We start from the raw sequence: 16,949 nt of genomic DNA, 5'->3' as shown, positions 1-16,949 counted from the left end.
GCTGTGCTCTGCTCCGTGGGTCCGAAGCTTCCCCCCTCCGCCACCCGCAGTCTCCGCCCGTGAAGGGGCTTCCTAGTGTGGAAACCTTTCCTCCTTCACAGCTCCCTCCCACCGGTGCAGGTCCCGTCCCTATTCTTTTGTCTCTGTTTTTTCTTTTTTCTTTTGCCCTACCCAGGTACATGGGGAGTTTCTTGCCTTTTGGGAGTTCTGAGGTCTTCTGTCAGCGTTCAGTATGTGTTCTGTAGGAGTTGTTCCACGTGTAGATGTATTTCTGATGTATTTGTGGGGAGGAAGGTGATCTCCTCATCTTACTCGTCTGCCATCTTGAAGCTCCTCTTGATACTTTTTTTATGACTAAAGTATTTCATTATACATATACACCACATCTTCTTTATCCATTCATCTATCATTGAATGCTTGGGTTGCTTCCATATCTTTGCTATTGTAAATAATGCTGCAATGAACATTGAGTGCATATATCTTTCCGAATTAATGTTTTTGATTTTTTCAGGTGAATACAATACATAGAAGTGAAATTGCTAAGTTACATGGTACTTCTATTGTTAATTTTTTGAGGAACCTCCACACTGTTTTCCATAGTGACTGCACCAATTGACAATGCCATCAACAATGTTTGAAAGTTCTCTATTCTCCACATTCTCACCATCACTTGTTATTTGCTATCTTTTTGATGATAGCCATTCTGACAGGTGTGAGGTGGTATTTCGTTGTGGTTTTGATTTGCATTTCCCTGATAACTAGTGATGTTGAGCATTTTTTTATGTGTCTGTTGGCCGTCTATATGCCTTCTTTGAAAAAGTCTTATTATGGTCCTCTGCACATTTTTTAAATCAAGTTGTTTGTTTTTTTTGATATTGATTTGTATGAGTTCTTTTTTTTTTTTTTTAACATCTTTACTGGGGTATAATTGCTTTACAATGGTGTGTTAGTTTCTGCTTTATAACAAAGTGAATCAGTTATACATATACATATGTTCCCATATCTCTTCCCTCTTTCATCTCCCTTCCTCCCACCCTCCCTATCCCACCCCTCCAGGCAGTCACAAAGCACCGAGCCGATATCCCTGTGCCATGCGGCTGCTTCCCACTAGCTATCTGTATGAGTTCTTTAGTATAGTTGGGATGTTAACCCCAATATCATTTGCAAATATCTTCTCCCATTCATTAGGAAGCCTTTTATTTTGTTGATAGCTTCCTTCTCTATGTAAATACTTTTTAGTTTTATATAGCCCCATTTTTTAATTTTTGTTTTGTTCTCCTTGCCTGAGGAGACAGATCAAAAAAAAATATTGATAGACCAAAGTCAAAGAGCACACTGTCTGTGTTTTCTTCTAGGAGTTTAATGGTTTCGGGTCTTACATTCAAGACTTTAATCCATTTTGAGTTTATTTTTGTGCATATGAGAAAGTAGTCCATTTTGATTCTTTTGCACGTAGTTGTCCAGTATTTCAACACCATTTATTGAAGAGAATTTTTTTTTCCTCATTGTATATTCTTGCTTCCTTTGTCATAGGTTAATTAACCATAAAGGTGTGGGTTTATTTATGGGCTCTCTATTCTGTTCCATAGATCCATGTGTCTGTTTTTGTGCCAGTACCATACTGTTTTGATTACTATACTTTGTAGTATGGTTTGAAATCAGGGAGCATGATACCTCCAGTTTTATTTTACTTTCTCAAGATTGTTTGGGCTATTCAGGATTTTTGTACTTCCACACAAATTTTAGAATTATTTGTTCTACTTCTGTGAAAGACGTCATAGTACTTTGATAGGGATTGCATTGAATCTGTAGATTGTCTTGGGGAGTATGGTCATTTTAACAATATTAATTCTTCCAATCCATGAGCATGGTATATCTTTCCATTTGTTTGTATCATCTTAAATTTCTCTTTTTTTTCTGAATTTTGCTTTATTTATTTTTTATACAGCAGGTTCTTATTAGTTATGCATTTTATATATATTAGTGTACATATGTAAATCCTAATCTCCCAAATAATCCCAGCACCACCCCCCTCCTCACCACTTTCCCCCCTTGGTGTCCATATGTTTGTTCTCTACATCTGTGTCTCTATTTCAGCCTTGCAAACCAGTTGATCTGTACCATTTTTCTAGATTCCGCATATATGCGTTAATATACGATATTTGTTTTTCTCTTTCTGACTTATTTCACTCTGTATGACAGTCTCTAGGTCCATCTACATCTCTACAAATGACCCAATTTTACTTATATGCTGAGTAATATTCCACTGCATATATGTACCACATCCTCTTTATCCATTCATCTGTCGATGGGCATTTAGGTTACTTCCATGACCTGGCTATTGTAAATAGTGCTGCAATGAACATTGGGGTGCATGTTTTTAACATCTTTATTGGAGTATAATTGCTTCACAATGCTGTGTTAGTTTCTGCTTTATAACAAAGGGAATCAGCTATACATATACATATATCCCTATATCTACTCCCTCTTGCATCTCCCTCTCACCCGCCCTATCCCACCCTTCTAGGTGGTCACAAAGCACCGAGCTGATCTCCCTGTGCAATGCAGATGCTTCCCACTAGCTATCTATTTTACATTTGGTAGTGTATATATGTCCATTTCACTCTCTCACTTCGCCCCACCTTACCTTCCCCCTCCCCGTGTCCTCAAGTCCATTCTCGACATCTGCGTCTTTATTCCTGTCCTGTCCCTAGGTCCTTAAGAACCTTTTATTATTTTAGATTCCATATATACGTGTTAGCATATCATATTTGTTTTTCTCTTTCTGACTTACTTCACTCTGTATAACAGACTCGAGGTCCATCCACCTTACTACAAATAACTCAATTTCGTTTCCTTTTATGGCTGAGTAATATTCCATTGTATATATGTGCCACATCTTCTTTATGCATTCATCTGTTGATAGACACTTAGGTTGCTTCCATGTCCTGGCTATTGTAAATACAGCTGCAATGAACATTGCAGTACCTGACTCTTTTTGAAATATGATTTTCTCAGGGTATATATCCAGTAGTGGGATTGCTGGGTCATATGGTAGTTCTAGTTTTGATTTCTTAAGGAACCTGCATACTGTTCTCCATAGTGGCTGTATCAATTTACATTCCCACAAACAGTGCAAGAGGGTTCCCTTTCCTCTACACCCTCTCTAGCATTTGTTCTTTGTAGATTTTCTGATGATGCCCATTCTAACAAGTGTGAGGTGATACCTCCTTGTAGTTTGATTAGCATTTCTCTAATGATTAGTGATGTTGAGCAGCTTTTCATGTGATTCTTGGCCATCTTTGGAGAGATGTCCATTTAGGTCTTCTGCCCATTTTTTGATTGGGTTGTATGTTTTTTTTTAATATTGGACTGCATGAGCTGTTTATATATTTTGGAGATTAATCTTTTGTTCGTTGATTCATTTGCAAATATTTTCTCCCATTCTAAGGGTTGTCTTTTGTTTTGTTTATAGTTTCCTTTGCTGTGCAAAAGCTTTTATGTTTCATTAGGTCCCATTTATTTATTTTTGTTTTTATTTCCATTTCTCTAGGAGGTGGGACTAAAAGGATCTTGTTGTGATTTATGTCAAAGAGTGTGCTTCCTACGTTTTCCTCTAAGATTTTTATAGTGTCCGGTCTTACATTTAGGTCCTTAATCCATTTTGAGTTTATTTTTGTGTATAGTGTTAGGGAGTGTTCTCATTTTATTCTTTTACATGTAGCTGTCCCATTTTCCCAGCATCACTTATTGAAGAGACTGCCTTTTCCCCTTGTATATCCTTGCCCCCTTTGTCATAGATTAGTTGACCATAGGTGTGTGGGTTTATCTCTGGGCTTTCTATCCTGTTCCATTGATCTATATTTCTGTGTTTGTGCCAATACCATATTGTCTTGATTACTGTAGTTTTGTAGTATAGTCTCAAGTCAGGGAGTGTGATTCCTCCAGCTCTGTTTTTTTTCCCTCCAGATTGCTTTAGCTATTCAGTGTCTTTTGTGTCTGCATACAAATTTTAAGATTTTTTTGTTCTAGGTCTGTGAAAAATGCCATTGGTAATTTGACAGGGAGTGCATTGAATCTGTAGGTTGCTTTGGGTAGTATAGTCATTTTCACAATATTGATTCTTCCAACCCAAGAACATGGTATATCTCTCCATCTGTTTGTGTCATCTTTGATTTCTTTTGTCAGTGTCTTATAGATTTCTGAGTACAGGTCTTTTACCTCCTTAGGTAGGTTTATTCCTAGGTACTTTATTCTTTTTGTTGCAGTGGTGAATGGGATTGTTTCCTTAATTTCTCTTTCTGATCTTTCATTGTTAGTGTCTAGGAATGCATAAGATTTCTGTGCATTAATTTTGTATCCTGCAACTTTACCAAATTCATTGATTCTCTCTAGTAGTTTTCTGGTGGCATCTTTAGGATTCTCTATGTATAGTATTATGTCATCTGCAAGCAGTGACAGTTTTACTTCTTCTTTTCCAATTTATATTCCTTTTATTCTTTTGCTTCTCTGCTGGGGCTAGGACTTCCAAAACTATGTTGAATAATAATGGCGAGAGTGGACACCTTTTTCTTGTTCCTGATCATAGAGGAAATGCTTTCAGTTTTTCACTATGAGAATTATGTTTCCTGTGGTTTTGTTGTATATGCCCTTTATTATGGTGAGGTAGGTTCACTCTATGTCCACTTTTTGGAGAGTTTTTATCATAAATGGGTGTTGAAGTTTGTCAAAAACTTTTTCTGCACCTATTGAGATGATCACATGGTTTTTATTCTTCAGTTTGTTAATATGGTGTATCACACTGATTGATTTTCATATATTGAAGAATCCTTGCATCCTTGGGATAAATCCCACTTGATCATGGTGTTACGATCCTTTTAATGTGCTGTTGGATTCTGTTTGCTAGTATTTTGTTGAGGATTTTTGCATATCAGTGATATTGGTCTGTAATTTTCTTTTTTTAAGTATCTTTGTCTGGTTTTGGTATCAGGGTGATGGTGGCCTCGTAAAATGAGTTTGGGGGTGTTGCTTCCTCTGCAATTTTTTAGAAGATTTTCAGAAGTTTGGGTGTTACCTCTTCTCTAAATGTTTGATAGAATTCGCCTGTGAAGCCATCTGGTCCTGGACTTTTGTTTGTTGGAAGATCCTTAATCACAGTTTCAATTTCATTACTTGTAATTGGTCTGTTAACTTTTTTTTTTTTGCGGTACGCGGGCCTCTCACTGCTGTGGCCTCTCCCATTGCGGAGCACAGGCTCTGGACGCGCAGGCTCAGCGGACATGGCTCAGGGGCCTAGCTCCTCCGCGGCATGTGGGATCTTCCCAGACCGGGGCACGAACCCATGTCCCCTGCATCGGCAGACGGACTCTCAACCACTGCACCACCAGGGAAGCCCTGTTAACATTTTCTACTTATTCCTGGTTCAGTCTTGGAAGGTTATTCTTTTCTAAGAATTCATATATTTCTTCCAGGTTGTCCATTTTATTGGCGCAGAGTTTCTTGTAGTCTCTTACAATGCTTTGTATTTCTGTGGTGTCTGTTGTAACTTCTCCTTTTCCATTTCTAATTTTACTGTTTTGAGTCCTCTCCCTCTTTTTCCTAATGAGTCTGGCTAGTAGGTTTTCAATTTTTTTATCTTCTCAAAGAACCAGCTTTTAGTTTTATTGATCTTTGCTATTGTTTCCTCATTTCTTTTTCATTTATTTCTGACCTGATCTTTATTATTCTTTCTTTCTGGTAACTTTGGGCTTTTTTTGTTCCTCTTTCTCTAAACGCTTTATGTGTAAGGTTAGACTGTTGAGATTTTTCTTGTTTCTTGAGGCAGGCTTGTATAGCTATAAACTTCCTTCTTAGAACTGCTTTTGCTGCATTCCATAGGTTTTCAATCTTCGTGTTTTCATTGTATTTTGTCTCTAGGTATATTTTGATTTCCTCTTTGATTTCTTCAGTGATCTCTTGGTTATTTAGTAACGTATTGTTTAGCCCCCATTTGTTTGTGTCTTTTGCGTTTTTTTTTTGCTGTAGTTGATTTCTAATCTCATAGTGCTGTGGTCGGAAAAGACACTTGATATGATTTCAGTTTTCTTAAATTCCAGAGGCTTGATTTGTGACCTAAGATGTGATATATCCTGGAGAATGTTCTGTGTGCCCTTGAGAAGAAAGTGTAATCTGCTGTTTTCAGATGGAATGTCCTATAAATATCAATTAAATCTATCTGGTCTATTGTGTCATTTAAAGCTTGTGTTTCCTTATTAATTTTCTGTTTGGATGATCTGTTCATTGCTGTAAGTGAGGTGCTAAAGCCTCCCACTATTATTGTGTTACTGTAGATTTCCTCTTTTATAGCTCTTAGCATTTGCCTTATGTACTGAGGTGCTCCTATGTTGAGTGCATATATATTTATAATTGTTATATCTTCTTCTTGGATTAATCCCTTGATCATTATGTAGTGTGTTGCTCTGGTAGGCATAACTCAGTAAAACTTTAATCTGCTTGTCTGCTGATGGATTGGGCTGGTTCCCTCCCTGTTGGTTGTTTGGCCTGAGACGACCCAGCACTGGAGCCTACCCAGCTCTGTGGTTTGGCTACTGGTGGACTCTTGGAGGGCTCATGCCAAGTAGTACTTCCCAGAACTTCTGCTGTCAGTGTCCTTGTCCCTGCGGTGAGCCACAGACACACCCCACCTCTGCAGGAGACCCTCCAACAGTAGCAGGTAGGTCTGGTTCAGTCTCCTATGGGGTCACTGCTCCTTCTCCTGGGTCCCAATGCACACACTACTTTGTGTGTGCCCTCCAAGAGTGGAGTCTCTGTTTCCCCCTGTCCTGTTGAAGTCCTGCAATCAAATCTCACTAGGCTTCAAAGTCTGATTCTCTAGGAATTCCTCCTCATGTTGCTGGACCCCCAGCTTGGCAAGCCTGATGTGGGGCTCAGAACCTTCACGCCAGTGAGTGAACTTCTGTGGTTGAAGTGTTCTCCAGTTTGCGAGTCACCCACCCAGTGGTTATGGGATTTGATTTTATTGTGATTGCACCCTTCTTACCATCTCATTGCAGCTTCTCCTTTGTCTCTGGCTGTGGGGCATCTTTTTTGGTGAGTTCCAGTGTCTTCCTGTTGATGATTGTTCAGCAGTTAGTTATGATTCTGGTGCTCTCACAAGAGGGAGTGAGTGCACACATTCTTCTACTCCGTCATCTTGAACCAATCTGATCTTCAATTTCTTTCATCAATGTCTTATAGTTTTCTGTACAAGTCTTTTACTTCCTTGGTTAAATTTATTCCTAGGTATTTTATTCTTTTTGATATGATTATAAATGGGATTGTTTTCTTAATTTCTCTTTCTAATAGCTTATTATCAGTGTATAGAAGCACAACAAATTTTTGTGCATTAATTTGGTATCCTGCAACTTTAGTGAATTCATTTATTAGTTCTAATAGTTTTTTGGTGGCATATTTAGGATTTTCTACATATAGTATCATGTCATCTGTAAATGGTGACAGTTTAACTTCTTCCTTTCCAATTTGGCTTCCTTTTGTTTCTTTTCCCTTTCTGATTGTTGTGGCTAGGTCTTCCAATACTATATTGAGTAAAATTGGCAAGAGTGGGCATCCTTGTCTTGTTCCTGATCCTAGAGGAAATTCTGGCAGCTTTTCACCATTGAGTGTGGTGTTGAATGTGAGTTTGTCATAAATGTATTTTACTATGTTGAGGTATGTTTCCTCTATACCCACTTTGTTGAGAAGTTTTCTTTTATCAAAAATGTATGTTGAATTTTGTCAGTTTTTTCTGCATCTATTGAGATGATCATATGATTTTTATTCTTCAATTTGTTCTTGTGGTGTATTGAGTTGTCAATCAATTCTTGCTTACTCCAAGAATGAAAAAATGACATAGACTTTTTTATATTTTAATAAATTTTATTTTTTAGAACAGTTTTAGATTTACCGAAAAATTGTGAAGAGAGTACACTTTCCGTAGACCTCATATTCATTTCCCCCTGTTATTAATATCTTCAGTTAGTATGTACTTGGGCCCTGATCACCCAATTACAATGTGGGGATTGGGGGGGTGGGTTCCATACCAACAAGCAATTCTCCAAAACCTTTTAGTTGTCCTACAATTTAACTCAATTCTGACACTACCTACCCAGAGATAATATCTGATTCCACAGGTAAAACACTCACTCCCAAAAGATCACCCTCCACTTCAGACACCGATTACAAGCCCAGGTTGTTATCTGTGCTTTTGACCGACCAGCTATGAATTAGAGGTTCCTATGACCCCATCTTTGGGTTTGATTAATTTGCTAGAGTGACTTATAGAACTCAGGAAACCCATTTACTCACCAGATTACCAGTTTATTACAAAGGATATTAAAGAGTATGAATCAACAGCCAGATGAAGAGATACATAGGGTGAGGTCTCAACAAAGGAGCTTCTGTCTTCATGGAGATTGGGGCCCAGCATGTGGAAGCATTCTGGTTTCCCAGCTTGGAAGCTCTCTGAACCCTCTCCTTTTGGGTTTTTATGAAGGCATCATTACATAGACATGGTTGATTAAATCATTGACCATTGGTGATTGATTCAGACTCCAGACCCACCCCCCTCCTCAAAAGTCAGGGAGTGTGACTGAAAGCCCCACTCCACGATTCTGGTTGGTTTCCCTGGCACACAGCCCCCACTCTTAGGTACTTTCCAAAAGTCACCTCATTAACATCAACCCAGCCGTGGTTGAAAGGGGTTTGTTATAAATAACAAGATACCCATTTCAGCTTTCTGGTTCTGAAGTATTTTCAGGAACTGAGGATAAGAGACCAAATATTATAACAAAAGATGCTCCCACTGCTCTTATCTCTCAGCAGGTTCCAAGGGTTTGGGGAGCTGTGAGCCAAGAAATGTGGATGAAGATCAAATATATATGAAAAATATACTTTGGTCAACAGAATGACCAAATATATATATATATTTTATAAATCACAATACTGCAGTATGGTTCATTTGTTGCAATTAATGAACAAATATCGATATATTATTTTAATTGAAGTTCATACTTTATTCAGATTTCCTTAGTTTAGTTTTGTTTTGTTTTGTTTTGTTTTTTGTGGTATGAGGGCCTCTCACTGTGTGGCCTCTCCCATCGCGGAGCACAGACTCCAGACGCGCAGGCTCAGCGGCCATGGCTCACGGGCCCAGCCACTCCATGGCATATGGGATCTTCCCGGACCGGGGCACGAACCCGTGTCCCCTGCATCGGCAGGCGGACTCCCAACCACTGCGCCACCAGGGAAGCCCAGATTTCCTTAGTTTTTAATCTAATGTCTTTTTTTTTTTCTAGGGTCCCATCCAGGATACCACTTTATATTTAGCTATCATGCATCCTTTTAAGCTCCTTTTGACTGTGACAATTTCTCAGATGTTCCTGGTCAGGCATTTTGTAGAATGTCCCTGTATTGGGGATTGTCTGATATTTTTCTCATGCTTTGACTGGGATTATGGGTTTCTGGGAGAAGAATCATAGATGTAAAATACCATTTTCATTGCATCATATCAACAGCACATATTATCAACATGATTTATCACTGTTGATGTTGGCCTAGATCAACTGGCTTGCATTTGTCAAACTTCTCCACTGTAAAGTTACTCTTTGTGGTGGTTAATTATATGTATCAAGTTGACTGGACTAAGAGATGCTCAGATAGCTGGTAAACATTATTTGTGGTGTGTCTATGTGGGTGTTTGTGTAAGAGATCATCATTTGAATCAGTAGAATGAGTAAAGATCCACCCTCACCAATGTGGGTGGATAGCATCCAATCTGTTGAAAGACCAAATAGAACAAAAAGGCAGAGGAAGTGTGAATTTACTCTCTCTCTTCTTGAGCTGGGACATTCATCTTCTCTTTACCTCGGGCATCACACCTTCTGGTTATCAAGCCTTTGGACTTCAAGATTTACACCAGCAGCCCCTTGGTTCTCAGGCTTCTGGCCTTAGACTGGGAATTATACCATTAGCTCTCCTGGTTCTTAGGCCTCCAGCCTTGGATTGATTATTCCACTGGCTTTCCTAGTTCTCCAGCTTGCATTGCAGATGGCAGATCATGGGACTTCCCAACCTCCATAGCCATATGAGCCAATTCATATAATAAATCTCTTTCTCTCTCCATATACATGTGTATGAAATACATAAATTATTTGGAATTCTTCTGCTGAGAGATTTGTCTGTTCTTCCCCATTTATTTATTTATTCAATCACTTATTTATATCAGTATGGATTCACAGATATATATTTTATACTTTGGATTATAATCTAAAATGACTTTATTTTGTTGCTCAAAATGTTTCTTCCTTGGCCAGTGGGAGTTCTTTCAGTTGGCTTCTGTGTTCCTTTGACCTATCCCCATGATTGTGTGTTTTGTTTTGTTTTTTACACTTCTTTACTTTTTAACACTCCAAGATTTTCTAGGCTTATCTTGTATATTTTCTGCCCTAGTCCTAGAATTAGCTATTTCTCTGGGGAGGCCTTTTTCCCTTTATTGGAGAACAGTATTAGAAACCAAGATCTGGGCTCCCAATACACCTGTTACTACTGGGCTTCGACTTGGTAAACCAACACAATATAGTTTATTTAATAAACAAGTTCCTAAAGTAATTCACAATATGTTGATTGTGCTTGAATTATGAGTTTAGAACAACAGAAATAACCTCTGACAATCAATATTTCTTGAATGATTTTTTCATAAATTCAAGTATTCTCTTTTAGCTACAATTACAAATTTAAAGCATATTCCTAAGGTTGTTACAGCATGTCCAATTATGTGCATGGTGTAGAACTTTATAAGTGTGTGCAGAAACAGACTGTACATTTCTAAGAGAAAAGAAGCACCTTTCTGAGATTCAGCTGCTCTAGTTCTTTCAGACTAGAGAATAAGGATAAAAATGTCAGTATGGACCCTGAAATGCCTTGCAGTGTGGAGAAGCTTTTCCATAACTAAAATAACAACAAAAGCTGTGACTATCACCCCATCTTGTTACCAATTTTTGAACAATCCTACTATTGGTGAGCAGAGTGACATTTGGTTATTACAGGTGACCTAACATTCAATGACCATAAATGTCCTTGACAGTAAAAGTGCTGTCTTGTGACTCTAATCTAATCTGATTTGCTAAGCACAGGAAACACTTGGCACTTTCCTAGGGCATTGATTAATGAGGAAACACTTGGTTTCACAATTAATGTGAACTATCATAACCCCTGGGAAACTGTTTTATAAGAAACCCATTCTGTATGCTGTTTGCATTTATTGATTTGCAAACATAACATAACACTAATTTTTGGAAATACATGTCATGTGCTCAATGCAACTCCCTCCTTCTGTCCTTTCTTTGTTTTCCATTGACTTTATTGATGTAAAAGGGAAGGGGGAAATCAAAGCTGAACAGACTGTACATATTAAAGGCATTTGTACATACACTTAATTCAATTCTTACAACAGCATTAAGAGCTAAGTATTATTGTACCTATTTTAAAATTGAAGAAACAGAGATTTAGAGAGGTTAAGTAACTTGCTCAAGGTCACACAATTTATAAAGTAGCAACTTATAAAGTAATCCTATAAAATTTAAGCCCAGAACAATCTGGCCCTAGAGCTCACCTTTTCCCACTCCAGCAGGAGTTCTCAAAACTGGCAGCATGTATAAGAATAATTTAAGATGATTTTTAAATATAATGATGCTTGAGGCCTACTCTAAGAGATTCTGATTTAATAATTCTGTGCCAGAATCTAGACATCAGCAAGTCTTAAAAGTTTCCCAGGAGATACTAATGTGCAATCTGGTCTGAACCAGAGCACTATTCCGCTTTCACTTTCATAACTATATCTAACATTCATGCAGTGTCCTTACAGTTTTCAAAGTTTTTTTTTAAATGCATAATTCATTTAATCATTAAACCAAACCAGTTAGGGATTATCATGCCCATTTCATAGAATAGGAAGCAAAGAGGCAAAAAAATTTTTAAATCTTACTCAATATTATTATCAGTAGCTGAAATCCAATAAAATTTGAAGAGGACCACCCTAATGTTTTTATTATTTTTTAGAATCTCCTAATCTTGCTCCCTTTTGGATCCCTTCTTTTTTTTCCCTCCTGCTACCGTCTGCTCCCCAGCCCAGGATTGCAAGAGCTCCTTGGATGCCACTGGAAGCTCTCAGCTCTGTGTGGATGGGAGGGAGTGGTGGCTGTGAGGATGGTGATTCATTACTGAAGCAACATAGGTTAGTAGTGAAAACAGAGTTAGGGGTAGAAGTTTGACACTTTGAGAAAATGGTTTTATTTCTTTGAAGCTCACATTCAACAGTAAAATGGGGAAAATAATAGTACCACCTCACGGTTTCATCATGAAAATAAGAATAGATAATGTATATAATAGGGATTTGTGAATTGAAAGGCATTATTCTTATTCTAGTAATTACTATTTCATTTGTAATGATTAGTTTTGAAGTGTTGTATTAGTGTCCCAGGGCTAGTATAACAAATTATCACAATCTTGGTGACTTAAAACTACAGAAAATTATTCACTCTCAGTTCTGGAGATAAGAAGTCTGAAATTAAGGTGTCAGCAGGGCCAACCCTCCTCTGAAAACTCTAGGAAAGAATCCTCTTCCAGCTACTAGTGGCTGTTGGTGTTGCTTGGTGTTCTCCAGCTTGTAGCCACATTACTCCAGTCTCTGCCTGTGTCTTTCCATCCCCTTCTCCTCTGTGTCTTTCTCAAATATATCTGTCCCTTTCTCTTATAAAGATATTTGTCATTGGATTTAGGACCCACACTGATAATACAGGATGATTGCCTCATCCCAAAATTCTTAACAATGACATCTGCAAATAACCTTTTCCCAAATAAGGTAACATTCATAGGTTTCAGGAGTTATGCCATGGACTCTTTTTTTGGTGGGGGCGGGCAAACCTTTCAAACCACTGTAGATATTATAAGTACTTCTCTTTCTTTAAACTCAATATTCCACTCTCTGACTCATTAGCTGCCTCTTACCAATAAATATAAGTTCCAAATTCTTTTTATGGTTCACAAGTCAGCCCTGCTTCATTCCCCAAATAACTACACAGAACTTTCTGCCATTTCCCAAATATCCTCACACTTTGCTACTCCTGTGCCTTTTATGTGTGCCATTTCTGTTGTGTACCTTCCCTCTCTTTCTGGACCTCATCACTATTTTTCATCCTCTTTCATGAAGTCTTTACTGATCATCAAAGATGACTGCTCCTTCTTCTCTTTCCAAAGCTTCTAGACGCTTGGCTTCCTACCTTTGGTTCTAGCATGTACTGCAGGCTGACCTTTACTGTTTTAGTTGAGCGCTTACTGGCTTTCCCACTAGACTGAGCTTTGGTTTTATTATGTCCTCAGGATACAGATGGTGACTCATTCATCTTTGTACTGCCCTCTGCATGAGGCCCAGAACCAGGCACCCGGTAGGTTCTCAACAGAGCTCAGTGACCACAGGGAATGATTGACAGCACTTCCCCCAGGTTCCTCCAGTCCACTCCATGTGGAGCAACTGCAATAAGGACACTGGAGTCTCATTCTCTTTTCAGTGGTGCAAATTCTACTGACACATTTGTCTTATTCTCTTTATTTGGACATTTAAAAATTATTATTATTATTTAGAAAAGTTGACTTATAGGCCCCTTTACTTCTTTTTCTCACTTGGTAGTTTATTTTGTGGTAATTAACTTCTTTCCATTCTGGGTTTTCTTCTATGAAAGTATTTTTATTTGATGGAAAGTCTATAGCTTTACTATTAGTGATAGCTGATATTTCTTATTTCATTTTACTTTAGTAAACACTGCACGAGGGAGGGGAAAGTGCATATAGAGACTGTGTGAGTCTCCCTTCTCTCCTCAGAGTCTAGTATCGAATCACTGAAGGACAATTATACCCCTGAAACAACTGGTGGGAACTTTATGTATTTCCTCTCCTAGCTTATTTTTTCAACTTGTCTTCTCTTTTCTAGTCTTTTCATCTTCATCCCTTAGTTCAAGTTTTTAGCATATTTTTTTCACAACAGTTATTGCAATAACCCTGTAAAATGCTTTCTGTTTCTGCTGCAGTCCAACTTATCCTTCACACTAGTACTAGTATAAACCCAGATTTGACCCTGCTAGTTTCCTGACTAAAGTTCTTGAAGAGCTCCCCATTGCCTGCAGCATAAAATCCAGGCCGGAGCATAAAAACCTTTCATAATCTGGCCTGTGCTTATCTCTTCCCACCCCTCAACCTCTCAGATTTTGCAGTTGCTCCAAGCACAATTGCTCCAGGCCTCTGTGTCTTTTCCCATGTGATTATTCTTTAGCTTGGGACACTCTTCTCCTGAGACTCAGCCTGGGTGCCATTTCCTTTAGGAAGCTTTCTCCTACATTTGGAGTAATATGTACCGTGTGTTGCCATGGCATCTGGTTCCCTCCCTTTATCACAACTAATCACATTGCATCCCAACTGTAAACATAATTGTCTGTATCCGCCACTAAACAGTAAACGTGAAGGCAAGGACTATATCCCCAGCATCTGGAAGCACATGCTAGGTATAGAGCAGGTGTTTAATAAATATTCCTTGAATGATTCCACATGCTCTTACTGGGCCAAATTCTTCCTTGGGAATTTTCACATATTTCATGTCTTTTAATTTTTCCAGTAACAAATTTAACCCTGTTCTTTTACACAGGATTTGTCCAATTCTTGGAGCATTCTTCAAGTGTAAGGATGAGGTATAGGTGAACATTATTACATCAGACAATTCAAGGAGAGAGAGTAAGCTGAGATGGAAAGTGGGAGATAGTTAAGAGACAGATAAAAAGGGAGATCTTAAGACTTTGCTACTCTGATGTCATAACGACATAGTTCTCTCCTTATTTGACATCCTAGAGGAAAAAAAGAAACATGACATGGTATTATTGTATGGTGTTAACCCTATAATATGTTTACTATTCTACATGTTTTCATGCATTAACTCATTCCATCCTCAAAAACTCTCAAGGAGATCACTACCATCACTATCCTCATTTGACAGATGAGGAAACAGAGGCACAGAGAAATAATTTGTCTAAGGCACCTAGCTAGTAAATGGCACAGTGATCATTATAAACCTAGGCAGTCTGAAACCAAGACACTATGTTCATAACCACTATACTATGTTCTTTTTACATGATGCATTTCATATGTAGAAGGACAAATATTGGAGCAAGCTATAGCAGTTGCACAGACTCTGATGGCAGATTAGTAGTCAGGGAAGGCTTCACCAAGGAGGTGAGGAATGACCAAGTCTTAGAAGAGCAGGAATTGACCAAGGGGGCAGGAAGTGTAAAAGTATTTTATAAAGAGAGAATGGCATCTGTAAAAGTGAGGAGGATGTGAAGAAGACTCTACCCTCTTGGTATGGAACCATATTTACGGCTATATATCAAGTGAAAGGGAGAGGAGAGAAATAGGAAGACCAAGTTGGGCAGCAGTGTGGGCTGCCTGAGTCTACACTCAGTGGGGTTGGCTTAGCTTGCCCAGCAGGAATATGGGGAGAGTCTGCTTTGATAAGACCAGAGTAGCCTTCACATGAGTAAGCCTCACCACAAACCTCATCTGGGCACTTCCCAGAGCTTGGGATGCTTGGGAGACACTAAATATAAACTATTAGGGTAAGAAATGTTCATAGACAGCATTTTCCCACTGTGCCCTTTTTATATCAATGAGGACAATGGGGGTCCAAATAGATTAAATGACATAACCAAGGTTGTACAGCTCCTTAGCAGCAGGGTTAAGACTAGAAGCTAAGAGATACAGTATCTTTATTTGAAGAGCTGCTGATCTTGCAGGGAGATAAAGATCAAGTACAGAAACATACTGATATCAAAAAACAGACAAATGAACAGAAGTTACACAACTTAAAATATAAGTGTTGAAGGGTTGACTGAGTAAAGATGGGAACAAGGGAGTCTGGACATCTCCTGGATCACATTAGTTTTTAAGCAGGTTTTGGTGAGGTGATGGACTTTGGCTGGAGACAAAGAGGAACTGGGAGAAATGAGTTTCTGAATGGAGGAATGTCTTACATACTGTGGTGTGTATATACCCTTTTGGTGGGTTTTATGGGCAGGCAGCTTAATATGGAGGAAAGAGCAGAGACATGAGAGTCATACAGAAGGTCAAGCAGGTAGATTCATCAGCTATGGGAACATGGACAAGTTCCATTATTTGAGTCCAAGTGTTCTCATCTATAAAATGAGGGTAGAAGTTCTTGACACATAGTAGTTATTATAATTTATAGAGTCATTTTGTGACAATGGGTCCCTGGGTCTCCTCTTTTTTTTTTTTAACTATTCATTGAATAAATTCATGAGTGAATAAATGAGTGGGTGAGATTTGTTTCAAGTCCATCTAAGGAATGGAAATGTAGTGCTCACCAGTGGATTCAAGCATGGTCTGCTAAAAGATAACTCACTGTCCCTAATCTCCTCTTGTGTACCTTGCCTAGGAGGAGAAAGGAAAACAGAAAGAGTTCCCAAGACCCATGACGGATGCGGACTGTCTGATGAACCAAACAGAGAAAGGAAGAAGTGTTCCACAGACTTTGGGCACCAATCCTTAGCCTACTGAGAAACACCAGATCCATGGATGGAAGAGCATTTGATCCTTATATTCTATACCAGGAGCACCTAGAGTTTTACTTCTACTCCAACTACAGGGAAAGAAATCCAGAATCCATGTGTAGAATCTCAAGCCATGCAGTGAGATATTTTCTCAGGTTTAGCTCTGAAACACTTAAATATTGCTCCGTTATCTGGAAGGCTCCAATCCTAGGTAAACTGATGACTAACCAGAAAACTTGGAAAAGAGATTTCACAGTATAAGATATCATAAAAATCTCAGGGTAGGACAGGACATAATTTCATCTA

The 16,949-nt window shown here is 38.5% G+C and overlaps 1 long non-coding RNA gene across 1 annotated transcript; it reads left to right on the top strand.

Annotated features, from left to right (window-relative positions):
- The first annotated feature begins 6,622 nt into the window (after nt 1–6,622).
- LOC132420964 (uncharacterized) lies at nt 6,623–16,655 on the top strand. The gene is made up of 3 exons (XR_009518485.1): nt 6,623–6,712; nt 13,414–13,478; nt 16,529–16,655. It is a non-coding gene; the product is annotated as an uncharacterized lncRNA (long non-coding RNA).
- The last annotated feature ends 294 nt before the right edge of the window (nt 16,656–16,949 follow it).

This window comes from Delphinus delphis, chromosome 1, assembly GCF_949987515.2.
Source record: "Delphinus delphis chromosome 1, mDelDel1.2, whole genome shotgun sequence".
Classification (NCBI taxonomy): domain Eukaryota; kingdom Metazoa; phylum Chordata; class Mammalia; order Artiodactyla; family Delphinidae; genus Delphinus; species Delphinus delphis.
This window is presented reverse-complemented; position numbering and strand designations above follow the sequence as displayed.